Raw genomic sequence first — 13,900 nt, 5'->3', positions numbered from 1 at the left:
ATGTCTATGATTGCTAATCAAGGTGGTTTGAATGAGAACGGCCCCCATAGGCTCATATTTGAATGTCTGGTCACCAGTTTGATGGGCTGCTTAGGCAGAATTAGGAGGTGTGACCTTGTTGGAGGAGGTGTGCTGCTGGGGGTAGGCTCTGAAGTTTCAAAAGCCTGGCGCTGTCTCTCTGCCTTTTGCTTTGGGATCAGGATATAAGCTCTCAGTTACTGCTCCAGCACCATGCCTAGTAGCCGGTCACCATATTTCCCCCCCCCATGATCACCATGAGCTAAGCCTCTGAAACTGTAAGCAAGCTCCCAATTTAGTGCTTTCTTCTGTAAATTGCATTGGTGGTGGTGCCTCTTCACAGTAATTAAACAGTAAGTAACTGAGATGCTAATTGATATGGGTGTGTAGTAAGAAGGCTGCTTTTGTTTCCCAGCTGCCCAGACTCGTGAAATAATCACACAGAAACCATATTATTTGCAATATTGTTTGGCCAATAGCTTCAGTGTATTTCTGGCTAACTCATATCCTAAACTAATCCATCTCTATTAATCAGTGTATTGCCACGTGGCTGTGGTTTACTGGATAAAGTTCCATTCGGTGTCTGTCTCCAGCAGGGGCTACATGGCTTCTCTTGACTCTGCCTCCTTTCCCCCAGAATTCAGTTTTGTTTTTCCTGCCTACCTCTATTCCTTATGCAGGCCCAAAACAATTTTGTTATTAACCAATGGTATTCACAGCATACAGAGGGGAACCCCCCCATCATGGGTGGGCCCAGCCAACTGGAAATGATACTATTCCGAGGAAGTAGGCCCGGGCTGTATGTGAAAGGAAACTGAATAGAAGCAAAGAAGTAAACCAGGAAGCATTATTCCTCAGTGCTCTCCACTTCACTTCTTGCCTCCAGCTTCCGGGTCTGACTTCGCCTCTCTTTTTTCCTCCCTCTTCTTTTTCAGTGCTAGGCATCAACCCCAGGGTTTTCCACAAGTAGGCAGTATGACTGACCTACATTCCCCTGTCCTGAAGTTAGTATGTTTTACATGGCATAGAAACCTTCAGTTATTAAAAATTTGGACTTAATGAAGCTGACAGACCTGAAAACCTCTATGCTCTCTTAACAATAAACTTTGGAAATAGGCAAGTGGTATTTGGATGCATGACGGTAAACTGTGGGAGAGTGACAGTGTAGTGTATGGTGGGGGGAACATAATGGATAGATTGTTTTAGTAAGATCAGCTTTACAGACTTGTCTTAGTTACTTTTTATTGCTATGGTAAGACACTATGACCAAAGAAAGATATATAAGAATTTACTGGGGGCTTCCAGTTTGGAAAGTAAGAGTCCATGACCATCATGGCAAAGAACATGGCAGCAGGCAGGCAAGCAGAGCTCTGGAGCAGTAGCTGAGAGCTTGAGTCTTGACCCACAAGAACAAGATAGAGAGCTAATCGGAATAGCATGGGGTTTGAAATCTCAAAGCCAGCCTCTAGTAACATAATCCTCCAAAAAGTCTAATTTCCTAACCATTCCCAAACTCTTCTACCAATTGGGGATCAAGTATTCAAACATACGAGCCTATGAGGACCATTCTTATTAAAACCACCCTAAGATGCATCAGCTCCCTGTGCCTGTTGATAAGGGAACCAATAGGATTCCACTCTCTCTAGTTCACATTCTAATTTGAGGGAGGAAGTGCAGGATGCTACTCAGGATCAAGCTTTCTTGGCAGCCAACAGGTGACAACTGATGGCTCCAGGGTCGTATAGACAGGGAACCAGGTCTGATAGCTACCAGCAGGCTTCAGAAATGTCAGAGAACTGGAAAAAAGGAAGATACAAAGCAAAGCTAGTAAATGATTGGCTAAACATTATGAAACGTAACGTTGAATCAATCTTAGTAACGAATAAAACTTCAGTCATTAAAACCCTCTCTCCGTAGATGCTATCACTTGGCAAAACTTTCCAAGTATTCTTGATGATGTGTGGTGAGTCAGAGTACACGGTTCTTTAGAGAAATTGTCAATCATTCAAAAATTCTAAATACCTATTACAAGGTACAATGGGTTCTTTTAGAAACTATTTTTTAAGATTTTTTTTTATCTTTTATTTTACTTATCTGAGTGTTTTGGCTTTGTGTATAAAAGTGTACCACATGTTTTTTGGTGCCATCAGAGGCCAACGGAGGCCATTAGGTTGCCAGAACCAGAGCTACAGAGAGGCTGTGAGGAAACACGTGCGATCTAGGAATAAAACTCCAGTACACACGCAGTCCTCTGCAGGAGCTCATAACCACCGACCCACCTCTCCAGCCCCATGGTCTGTTCTAATGCACATGCCGGATGAAGAGTTCAGGCTACAGAAACAACTTTAAATGGTAACATTTTATTATATGTAGTAAGTTAAAAAAGAAAGAAAAGTAGCTGGGTGGTGGTGGTGCATGTCTTTAATCCCAGCACTCAGGAGGCAGGGTCAGTTGGGTCTCTGTGAGTTCGAGGCCAGCCTGGTCTACAAGAGCTAGTTCCAGGACAGCTAGGACTGTTACACAGAGAAATCCTTTCTCAAAAAAAAATGAAAAAATTTAAGCCATAACTGTGGTATAAACTAACCATTTATTATTACTGTTATTATTATAAAGTATTTCAGTATTTGTAATCCTCTATAGTGTTTCTACTGGATATTATTAAGTATATCTTTCAATTTTTTCTGTATCTTTAAAAACATTACAGCTCTCTAGTCATAATGATATTTGAATCCCAGTTTTGATTTTATGTTATCTTTACAATTTCATTTGATCGCATATTGAACAAGCCAATATTAGAGTTAGAATTAGACTCTAGTACTTTGTACATCAAATAATAAAGAGAGTTTCAGATACTTAGCTCCAGCTGAACTGCTGATTTCCAAGACAGTTTGAATTCTTTATCTGTAAAAAACACTAAGTTATAAAGTGAGCGGATAGGAATACCAAGAGAATTTTACAGTGTCAAAAATATGTTTGAACTTATCAATACATTGGAGTTACCAGTTAATTTTTTTGTTTCAAATAATTCAAGATTATTCTTCAAGTCTTTTGAAATGGAAGATACTTTTCATATTTATTCTTCTACCTTCTCTCATTATTCAAATTATCTTCTGAATTTTTTCATATTAAAGCAGATAATGCTGGAGCTTAATTTATTTAATATGTACTTCATCTTTGTGAAGACTTCCTACTCAAAATTCCAGTTTAGAATCACTAACAACAGTAACAACATGATTAAGTTCCATGCTAACCAAACACTGTTATTAAGCTGATGTTATTTTATAATCATGACACAGATTCTAAATGCACATTTAAGAAGAGTCAAACTCGTGACCCCATAGGTCTCCCTCATCAGTGTCTCCATGCGTAGCCCAGAATGGGCTGACTTTCAGAGATGATTCAACTCCGCTCTTTGAATTCATTGCTAGTAGAGATGACAAGGTTATACAAGTTAAGGTGTTAGCACAGTCTTGGTATACAGTGCTCTGTTAGTCCGTTAGTGGGCCTTTCTTCCAGAGTCCTTAACAACTTGTGTTCTGTTGTTGCACTTGAAAGAGTATTGAAAACATAGACTGATAATGCAAGCTCCATTTACCTGACTCAGTGACGTGAGAACGTACAAGACAGAGATAGCTTCTGTACTTAAGACCCCAGCTCAGCAGAAGGCAGTAGGTGTAAAACAAGAGATTCAGAGCATAGCCATCATCTTAAAGTTCATACAAGATCTTGTAGGGGGACAAAAGGGGGGGGGCTGTATGTGGTAGTTTAAGGGCAGAAGGAAAGGCAACCTTGGTGGGTTGGAGACAAGGGGCACCACAATGTCTCAACCATATAACAGAACTCACATGGAAGGCTTATTGCCAGGGAGGTGCAGAGGCAGCCTCTGGGCTAGAGCAGAGGAAAAAGGGGAGGAGGGGTAAGGAGGGCTTGCCTTTTATGGGGGGACATAACACATATCCACAAGGAGTGCTCTACTTAGTGGCTGCAGCTGTCCTGTTAGATCCCTGACAGCAGGCCGGTGCAAATGCACTAACGGGGTGGGGGAAGGGCATTGCAGAGATGGCTCAGTGAGTCTATAATTGGTGATCCTAAAGAAGCTAGATAAGAAGGTGAACCCAAAGAAAAACATATAGCTATCCTCCTGGGTATGGGAAGTAGACAAGATTGCCGGGCAAAAAATCGGGATCTTGGGGGTGGGGTGGGATGGGGGTAAGGGGAGAGGGGGAGAGAAAAGTGAGAAGGGTAGGATGGGGAGAACTTGGGGAAAAGGGATGATTGGGATAAAAGAAGGTTGGATGGGGAGCAGGGAAGCACATATCTTAATTAAGGGAGCCATCTTAGGGTTGGCAAGAGACTTGGACCTAGAGGGGCTCCCAGGTGCCCAAGGCGAGGTCCCCAGTTAGTTTCCTGGGCAGCTGAGGATAGGGAACCTGAAATGATCCTATCCTATAGCCATACTGATGAATATCTTACATATCACCATAGAACCTTCATCTGGCAATGGATGGAGATAGAGACAGAGACCCACACTGGAGCACTGGACTGAGCTCCCAAGGTCCCAATGAGGAGCAGAAGGAGGGAGAACATGAGCAAAGAAGTCAGGACCACAAGGGGTGCACCCACCCATGGAGACAGTGGGGCTGATCTATTGGGAGCTCACCAAGGCCAGCTGGACTGGGACTAAAAAAGCATGGGATAAAACCGGACTCTCTGAATATGGTGGACAATGAAGGCTGCTGAGAAGCCAAGGACAATGGCACTGGGTTTTGATCCCACTTCATGTTTTGGCTTTGTGGGAGCCTAGCCAGTTTGAGATGGCTCAGTGAGTCTATAATTTGTTATCCTAAAGAAGCTAGATAAGAAGGTGAACCCAAAGAAAAACATATAGCTATCCTCCTGGGTATGGGAAGTTCACCTTCCTAGACCAGGATGGAGGGGGGAGGACTTTGGACTTTCCACAGGGAAGGGAACCCTGACTGCTCTTCAGACTGGAGAGGGAGGGGGAGAGGAGTGGGGGGAGGGAGAGAGGAGTGGGAGGCTGGGAGGAGGTGAAATTTTTTTTCAATAAAAAAAAATTAAAAAAAAAAAAGAGTACTGGCTACTCGTCCAGAGGACCTGGATTCAATTCCCAGGACCCACATGGCAGCTCACTGTAGAGGGACTTTTCTTTCCCTCTCTGGTTCCCAAATAACTGACACGGATACTTAATATTTATTGCAAATGCTTGGTTGATAGCTAGACTTATTACTAACTAGCTCTTACAACTTAAATTAACCCATTTCTAACCCTGAGGCTCGTGACATTTACCTCTCCAGCACATCTTGCTCACTCTCCATCTGACTGGTGACTCCTGACTCCACCCTCCTTCTCTGCAGAGTCCTGTGTCTGGCTGTCTTGCCTATACTTCCTGTCTAGTTACCAGCCAGTCTGCATTTTATTAAAACAATATGAGTGACAAATCTTCACAGTGTACAAAGGGATTATTCCACAGCACAGCTGTGCATGGCAGTAAACAGCAGGTTACAAGCCAGACGCTAACAAGAGACACCAGCACTTATTCATATCCACTCATTAGGAGTGGATGAAAGCCCAGCATTCCTGGTGTTGATGAAAAAGCACAGCTCTCACCTCAAAAGAGAAAAGAGAACTTATTCTGGAATCAAATATGAGTGACCAGGAACAAAGATTTAGGTTAACTCCAAATTACATATTCCAACACAGAGGCAGTTTCATGAAGTTGTTATAGTAACAGAACAAAGAAAGTCATGAATTAAGCCACTTTAAAAATGCATTGCTGGGAACATTAAGTGGCAGTGGCAGTCCTGCAGAGATATGTTGGCCACAGGCCTCGGAAGCTGCATGATGGTGTTCAGGCTCTCAGGTCAGTAGAAACTATTGGTTTTTAATACATTCCAAGAGTTGGGGATTTTGTTTGTTTGTTTTTTCTGTTAGTCACAGGATGGTGGTTCTAACACAGGTAGGCAAGCAATTGCTGGGCCAAAGATAGCTCAAAATAAAGTATGATTAGGCCCTGGATCTGCAGCATTCCCGCCTCACCAATCATAGCAGTCCAACAGGTCAATCAGCCTTAACAGACACAGATTCTTCCCAGGAATTCTTGTTCTCACTGGATATTTTAATTTTTTTCCCACAAAACCTAAAAATCTCAGACTATGAGGGAATCTTATGAAAGATTGATGGTAATTAATGGAAATTTTAAAACAAAGCATAGAGTGATCTTTTTGGAGCCACAATGGCTCCAGGTCCCCTGTGGGTACCCAAATCTGTATGCGCTCAAGTACTTTTCATAAAGAGGCATTACATTAACATGTAACGTATGCACACCCTACATACTTTAAATTATTTTCAGGTTACTTACAATATTTAATACAAAGTAAATGCTCTGTCAACAGTTGTTACACTCTACTGTTTAAGGAAAGGAAGAAAACCTCTTATTTAGCACGCTTATTTCATTTTGTATTAAATCTACATATAATAAACTTCTGGAGATGAAGGACCCATAGCACTCTCGTGCAATGAACTTCTCAGGCTAGAACCAATCAGTGACTTTTAAAATTAAAATAGTAAAACTAAAATCTGAGAAGGAAAATGTATCACTGTATCACACAAAATATGATATGGGATGTCCATCTGTGTATGTGTTGCTTTTATTGGTTAATGAATAAAGTTGCTTTGGCCTATGGTTGGACAGAATATAGCCAGGCTGGAAGGGATACAGAGAGAGAGAGAGTAGGAGGAGTCAAAGAGAGGCCATGTAGCTGCAGAAGGAGAAAGACACCTAACAGGCCACAGCCTTGTGGCAATACACAGAGTAATAGAAACGGGTTAATTTAAGGTTAAGAGTTAGTTAGGAATACACCTAAGCTATTGACCAAATAGTGTTGCAATTGATAAAGTTGTTTTGTGTGATTATTCAGGTCTGGGTAGCCAGGAAATGAATTACGAGTCTCCATTTCCAAAATGGCACCCAATATGGGGCATGGATCCACATAAAACGTTAAAAAGCTTAAGAAAAGGAAAGAGGACTTCTAGACCTACAAAAATGGGAGCCAAGCACAGCATCTTGATAGCCACATATCTTCAGATGGACTGTATGCTAGAGGCAAGCAGAGGCACGATTTCTTTAAGAGAAGGCTTTCTGACTCAGCATTAGCAGCAAAAACTGCCTGACTTCTTTGAGAGACAGCTTCTTGGTTCATACTGGCAGTATGGACTCTGACTCTTTTGGGAGGTCCTGCACTTAAATGGGGTTTGTGAGCAGCTTGCTACTAGTTGCTTAATGGTGACATAAACCCACTGTGTTCCTGGAGCTCAGACAGTGAGCATGGGTTCACAGAGGCAGTAAACATACCTCTGCCATGTTGGACTGGGCAGAGCAAACAGACAGGGCTGTGGAGTTGATCTTAGCCATGCCCACTTAGCATTTAAAAAAGAAAAGAAAATGTTCCTGGTCAGAAAATGATTATAGATATGCAATAAAGACAGATTCAAACAAAAATAAACCTCTAAAGAGTGTATTTTTAAAATGTATGTAAGTTTGGGAAAGAAAGGAAAAAGAGAACAGACAGTTAAAAAAGACAGTCAGAGATTAAAGGATTAAGGAAAATAAAATAAATATTAAAAAGTAATAGAGTAAAAATAAATAAGCACATAAAGATGGGAATATACACAGAAAGTCTGGATTATGTATGTTATTGTATTTTCTCTGACTTTTTTGACTGCAGAGAGACATTTGATTCTGGGGGCTGCTAAACTAAACCAGCATATATATTTTAAAAGTGTCTTGACTTCAAAATTTGGTTCTAAGGATATGATGCTTTGGAAAGGAGTTTCTGCTTTTGTTTTCACAGAGGATGAGAACCTGTGGATTCCTTCCAGACTAATGTGGTTTGATGGAACAAAAATCACCTGAAAGGTCTCTGGGAACCATAAAATACTTCACCCAACAGACAACAGGAAGGAGTTTGGAGAAAACTGTGTCCAAATTCCCAAAATAATTGTTTATAAATATTTATTTTCATTTTTAAAGAGTTGGCTATAAATGATTAATGGTAAAAGTCATTTTTTAAAAAAAAATAAAGGGGATATGATATAGAGATTAATACTTTGCATTGGTATGGATCTTAGTCTATTGATACAAATTTAAGGTTGATTTGCTAAACTATATACATATATTTCTACTCTTTTTAAAGGTATTATGTTTGGGCAGCTCATTTAAAAATTAATGTATAATTAAAAATTATGGATTAATAGATAGTCATCTATCATAGTCAAACTTATAGTCATGTTAGGTTTTCTAGATGTAGAGAAACAGATTTCAGATGGATAGGTATTCTTCAAACCACTCAAAGACCTCCAGAAAATGGCATTTAAAATGTTTAAGAACTAAGACTTATCTCAACAGTGAGACATATCTGCTTCTGGAAGCACCAGTTACTTGAGAGAGGTTGATGGGCACTGAAGAAACTCATTATGAAATTTGCCTTCAATATGACAAGGCTAGTCATTTGGACAAGAAAATGCTCTTGCCTAGACTGTTTGATGGTATGCTATATGAACTGGACATGTAAGACCCACAGAAAAATGACTGCTGAACTTCCCTAAAGAAGGTGAGACAGTCCTTAAGAGTTCCTGCTTCATAAAAGAGTTTGCCAGACATTCTGTAGGACACAGAAGAAAGCAAATAATGAACTTGACCATTATAAGGTAGAACAGATCTTCAAATTTCCTGCTTCATGGAAAAGTCTGCTGGATGCTGTGGGCCTGTAGTGTGAAGATGGACGCCCTAATGTTATAGAAGAACTTTGGGTGACTGTCCAGGCAGGAAGATGTCTGTCAATTCTAGAGTTTTAGAAATTGCTTACAATGTACTTCCTGTTTATTTGGGTAATATTATATCCTTCTGGGATCATTGGTGGAGCTGAAGACAGATAGTTATAGCTATAGTTTTTCTTAGTTATGATAAAATACATATTAGATATAAATATTGTGATTATAATTATTGCTTAATAACAGTTTTGTATACGTAATTTTACTATGTTAAAGTTAAAAACTTCCTTTTTAATTAGACAGAAAAGGGAAGATGATATGGTATGTCCTTCTGTATACATGTTGCTTTTATTGGTTAATGAACAAAGCTGCTTTGGCCTATGGCTAGGCAGAAGATAGCCAGGCTGTAAGAGATATATAGAGAGAGAGTAGTCAGAGTCAAAGAGATGCCATGTAGCTGCCAAGGAAAGAGACACTTAGCAGTAGGCCACAGCCTTGTAGTGATACAGAATAATATAAATGAGTTAATTTAAGATATAAGAGTTAGTTAGGAATATACCTAAGCTATTGACCAAACAGTGTTACAATTAATATAGTTTCTGTGTGATTATTTCAGTCTGGGCATCCAGGAAAGGAACGAACAGTCTCCGTTTACAAAAAATAGAATCCCATAGAGGCTCAAAATTAACTCCTAGTTAGAGAGTTGGGGGAAGGTAACATAAGCCTCTTTCCCCCTTTTCTGGGGCAGGATTTTTCCCAACTGTTTTCTACCTTAGCCACTTCAGCAGCAGAATTGAAGCAATGGGACCATTAAGCCTAGAGTGTTCCAGGTGAAAATTCTACAAGCAACACTATGACTATGGGATTCCAAAGGGTTACATGCCATGACAAAAGGTAAATAATAAAAAGCCTAGAGATCAGCAGGAGACCAAGGGAGCCAGGAAATCTCCATCCTGATGTTCTGAGGGGAGGGAGAGAAAAATTTCACAGTAGAGAGTGCAAGTCAATTTTCAGTCACTTTCAATGAAGCCATAGTCTGAGAAGCCTGATGTAGAAGACTTAAAGTAGTACCAATTCGTGATGGGCCTGTGCAACAAAAACAAGTGAACACAAAGCCCTGTACGATGACATGATGACTCCAGGACAATCAGAGCCCACCACAGCAAGCTACTTCAAGTGCAAATGTAATCAGTCTGGGGGAGAAAACTAAAATGGGGTGGCAGAATCAGACCCTAAATCCTCAGACATAGAAAGTCATTAAACACAGTCTAGGAAATATGTTGAATGTATTGAAAGAAGCAATGGAGAAGTCTGAAATGATAAAAACTATACTTGACATTTTCAAAACTTTTGGGATAAGACACAGACTTTAGAAAATCTGAATATATTGTTCAGCTGGAAGACAATTCTGAAGATATTGTCCCAAACTGCTATCCTCTGTCCTCACATTTCTCTACAGTTATTGTCCTTAACTGAGACATATAGAAACTGGTGTCCTAAGCTAATTCAACTGGTGGTTGAGTTTCTCCTGGATGCTAGGAACTGCTAAAGAAACAAAGTTCCTCCATTTTGTCTTTTGCCTTCATATTGTGTCTTGTGTAAGCTATTTGCTGTAAAACATTCCAGTCCTCAGAAATGGCTAGGGGCAAAAGTAACAGGGTAGCCATCTGGAAAGTACAGATAACCACAGAATGTCCCCATCCGAAGGTCAGTCAATAAGGAACCTTGACAAGCAACAGAGGAGATTTGAAAATAAAATTTCTGAAAAGTCCCTAGATACCAGCAATCAGGATTGAACCCATTTTCCCACACTCTGCTAATGTAACTTTTCTGGGTTTTGCCTTTAAATAATGCCCTCTAGAAGGGCAGGGTACCTCCTCTTGCCACTGCTGCGCTGAGGAAGTCCCTGCCGGCTTGTAATGTGCATATAATAAACCTTGCTTTTGCATTTCAGTGAGTCGGTCTCCCTGGTGGTCTTTTGGGTCCCTGTAGACTGGGCATAGCACTGCATGTGTCGTTAAGCTTATCCTTTCTCTCTTTGGCATCTCTTCTACTACAGTGGTCCATACCAATTGAGAGGGATGTTCTCTGTCCCCTACCTTGGGCACTGATAGGAGGAGCATTGACAATGTTCCTTTAGGTTGGGCATGGTACCAGGAGAAGCACTGAATATGTTCATTTAGGTTCAGCATGGTGCCAAGTCTTGGTGCTTCCACAGGAATAGGCACAACAGGGCCACATGGGAACTGGCATTTTTGTGGAGCACATTGTTGTGCCCAGATCAGCGAGTCCCCCAAAATCCAATTAGGAGACTGAGTGAGTCCTGTACATAAAGCAAAAAGCCTTTATTCTTATTTAACTCAGACTCTCTGTGTGTCCGACATATTGGCATGATCAGAGAGCCCAAACTCAATTAGGGTGGGGTTTTTATAATAGCAGAGGTTGGGGTGAGGGATTTCTAAGGTTCAGAATCCCTGATTGACTGACATTTGTCCAGAGGTGTCCTGGTGAAAAGTGATGTGTGTGTGCTGGCAGGTGATCCTACTCAAAATGGTTGGAACATTAGGAATTTCCTTTGGACGATCTGTTTCTGGGTGGTGTCCGGGTAGTCTCAGTTTGTGGTCTGTCTTTCTTGGAACCAGGCATTGTCTTAGGGTAAACTACTGAGACTCAGGCCTCTACTGAACTTGTCATGGCTGAGTCCTTCATGTGGATGAAGACAGTTGGCAGATGTGACAACAGTTGCATATGTCATGGAGTCATTTAGGAGCTCTGTAAGAGCTGTGGAGCTGCCCAGGGAAGGAGAGTCAAGTTCAGGAACTGCATTCATTGTGTCCAAAACTGTAAGGCATCCATAAGGGACATCTGTTCCTTGAAATAACTCCTAGGAGAGTCTAAATGGAATGGAATAGGAAAACCTTTTTAGAGAAATGCACTTGTCTCCAGAGGGGATTCTTTATCCTATTTCCCCTCCCCCCACCCTTACCCCAATACAAAGACAGGTTTTCTGTGTAACAACAGATTTGTCTATCTTGGAACTTTTTACACCAGCCTCTGGCTCCTGAGTGCTGGGATTAAAAGCATGCACCACCACCACCATCTGGCAAGAGAAGCTTTTAAACACATCTTCAAACTACAGGGTATATCCTTAGCATTTTATAAGACTGGCTTTAGGAATATACTTCCACCCAAAGCCTACATAGATAAACAAACTAAAACGTTGAATAAAATTTTGCTACACATATTACTGATTAAAAAGTTGAAGTTATAGGCTGGGTGGTGGTGGTGTACACCTTTAATCATAGCACATGGGGAGGCAGAGGCAGGTAGATCTCTGTGAGTTCAAGGCAAGTTTGGTTTACAGAGTGAGTTCCAGGACAACCAGGGCCACGCAGAGAAACCCTGTCTTTAAAAACCAAAAACTAAAACAAAACAAAAAAAAAGTTGAGGTTATAAATCATCTAGAAAAAAATGAATAATGCAATAGAAAAGAGGGAACACTATGTGAATAGTGCCTCAGAGAATAATGCGAATGTATTGTGAGTGTAATTGAAAATGCTCAAACTTAACATCTGAAATCAGTTAACAAAATACACTACAATATAGAATATAGGACAAAGACCATATGATTGTCTCAGTAGACACAGAAAAATCATTTGCTTAAGGTCAACACCCTTCATAACAGAAACACACAGTAAATTAGAAACAGAAGGACAATTCTACAATCTGATTTAAAATATTTATGGAAAAAAAATTACCACATCTGCCTCTCTGTTTTCTCCTTATCAAAAACAAGAAAAAAGATATCTGCTTTGCCAGTTCTGTTCAACATTGTACTCAATAATCTACCCAGGGTAAATGACACAGAAAGAGTAAGGGACTGGGAAGGAAGACTACTAATTTTAGATGGCTTTATCTTTTATTTAGAAACCATAATACTAAAGAATAAATTGACAAAAGTTTGCAACTTAAGCTCTGAAAATTACAAAACCTTTTGGAAGAAATTGAAATCTAAATAAGTAGAAAAAGCAGCCTGTGTTCACAGAATGAAAGCCTTAATAGTGTAAAGATGATAGACAGTAATCCAAAATAAATGAACCTACAGATTTAATGCAATACCCATGAAAATCCCAGCTGGCTTCATTACAGAAACTGACAAGTTCAACTTAAAATTCATATGGAAATTCACAAGACCCTGGGTAGGCACAACACTCTAGGAAAAAAAAAATAGAAGAGTAGAGGAATCACACTTTTGAATGATAAAAAGATATGAAAATGCAGAACTGCAGTGCAGGACAAGGAACACCGGGCAGATCACCGGAATCAGATCAAGAGTCCAGAAGTAAACTTTCGTGTTCGTGGGGACTGGTTTTCAACAAGACTGCCAAAACAATCCAATGGGGAAGAAAACTGCCTATTTTTCAAGAAATGGTGCTGGGAGGACAGCATATTCACATATAACAAGGAAATCAGACAGTGTGCAAATTTAACCCAAGGTGGGCTGAAACAACACCTAGGCAAAAAGAAAAAAGAAAAGAAAACCACGGTGAGTCCGCCTGACCTTGCTGGAGGCAGTGACTTCTCAGGCATGACCAAAGCACTAGCAACAAGAACAAGAAGAACAAGAGAAACACCACTGAAATGCAAAATATCTGCTTTCCAAAGAAGTAAAAGTGAAAAGGCTGTAAAGTGGAAGAGTTCTATTTTATTTTTTTGCAACTTCTGTATTAGATAGCACACTTATAAGTAGGATATATGACGAACTTGTATTACTGCATGTTTAAAATAGGCAAATAAGCTAACTTGAAAATGTACAAGTGATCTGACAAGCCCCGCCCGCTCCTAATCCCCCCCTCCTTTCCCCACTCTGGCCTGAGCTCTCTTTCTGTCTCTCTTTTGAAGAGGTAATTATTGCCTCCCCCCCCCATTTCTCTCTCTCTCTCTCTCTCTCTCTCTCTCTCTCTCTCTCCTTCTCCCTTCCCTTTTGGCTTCATAGCCCACTAAATAAACTCTATACTCAAACTCTTTCTGTATGGCATATCTCACTGTCTCTCACCTAACTCAGTCTCCCACCCATCAAGAGGATCTGTGG

Source organism: Microtus oregoni, unplaced genomic scaffold (assembly GCF_018167655.1).
Source record: "Microtus oregoni isolate MIOR12 unplaced genomic scaffold, Mior012 000032F_ref0000030, whole genome shotgun sequence".
In the NCBI taxonomy this organism is placed as follows: domain Eukaryota; kingdom Metazoa; phylum Chordata; class Mammalia; order Rodentia; family Cricetidae; genus Microtus; species Microtus oregoni.
Note: the sequence above shows the minus strand (reverse complement) of the source record.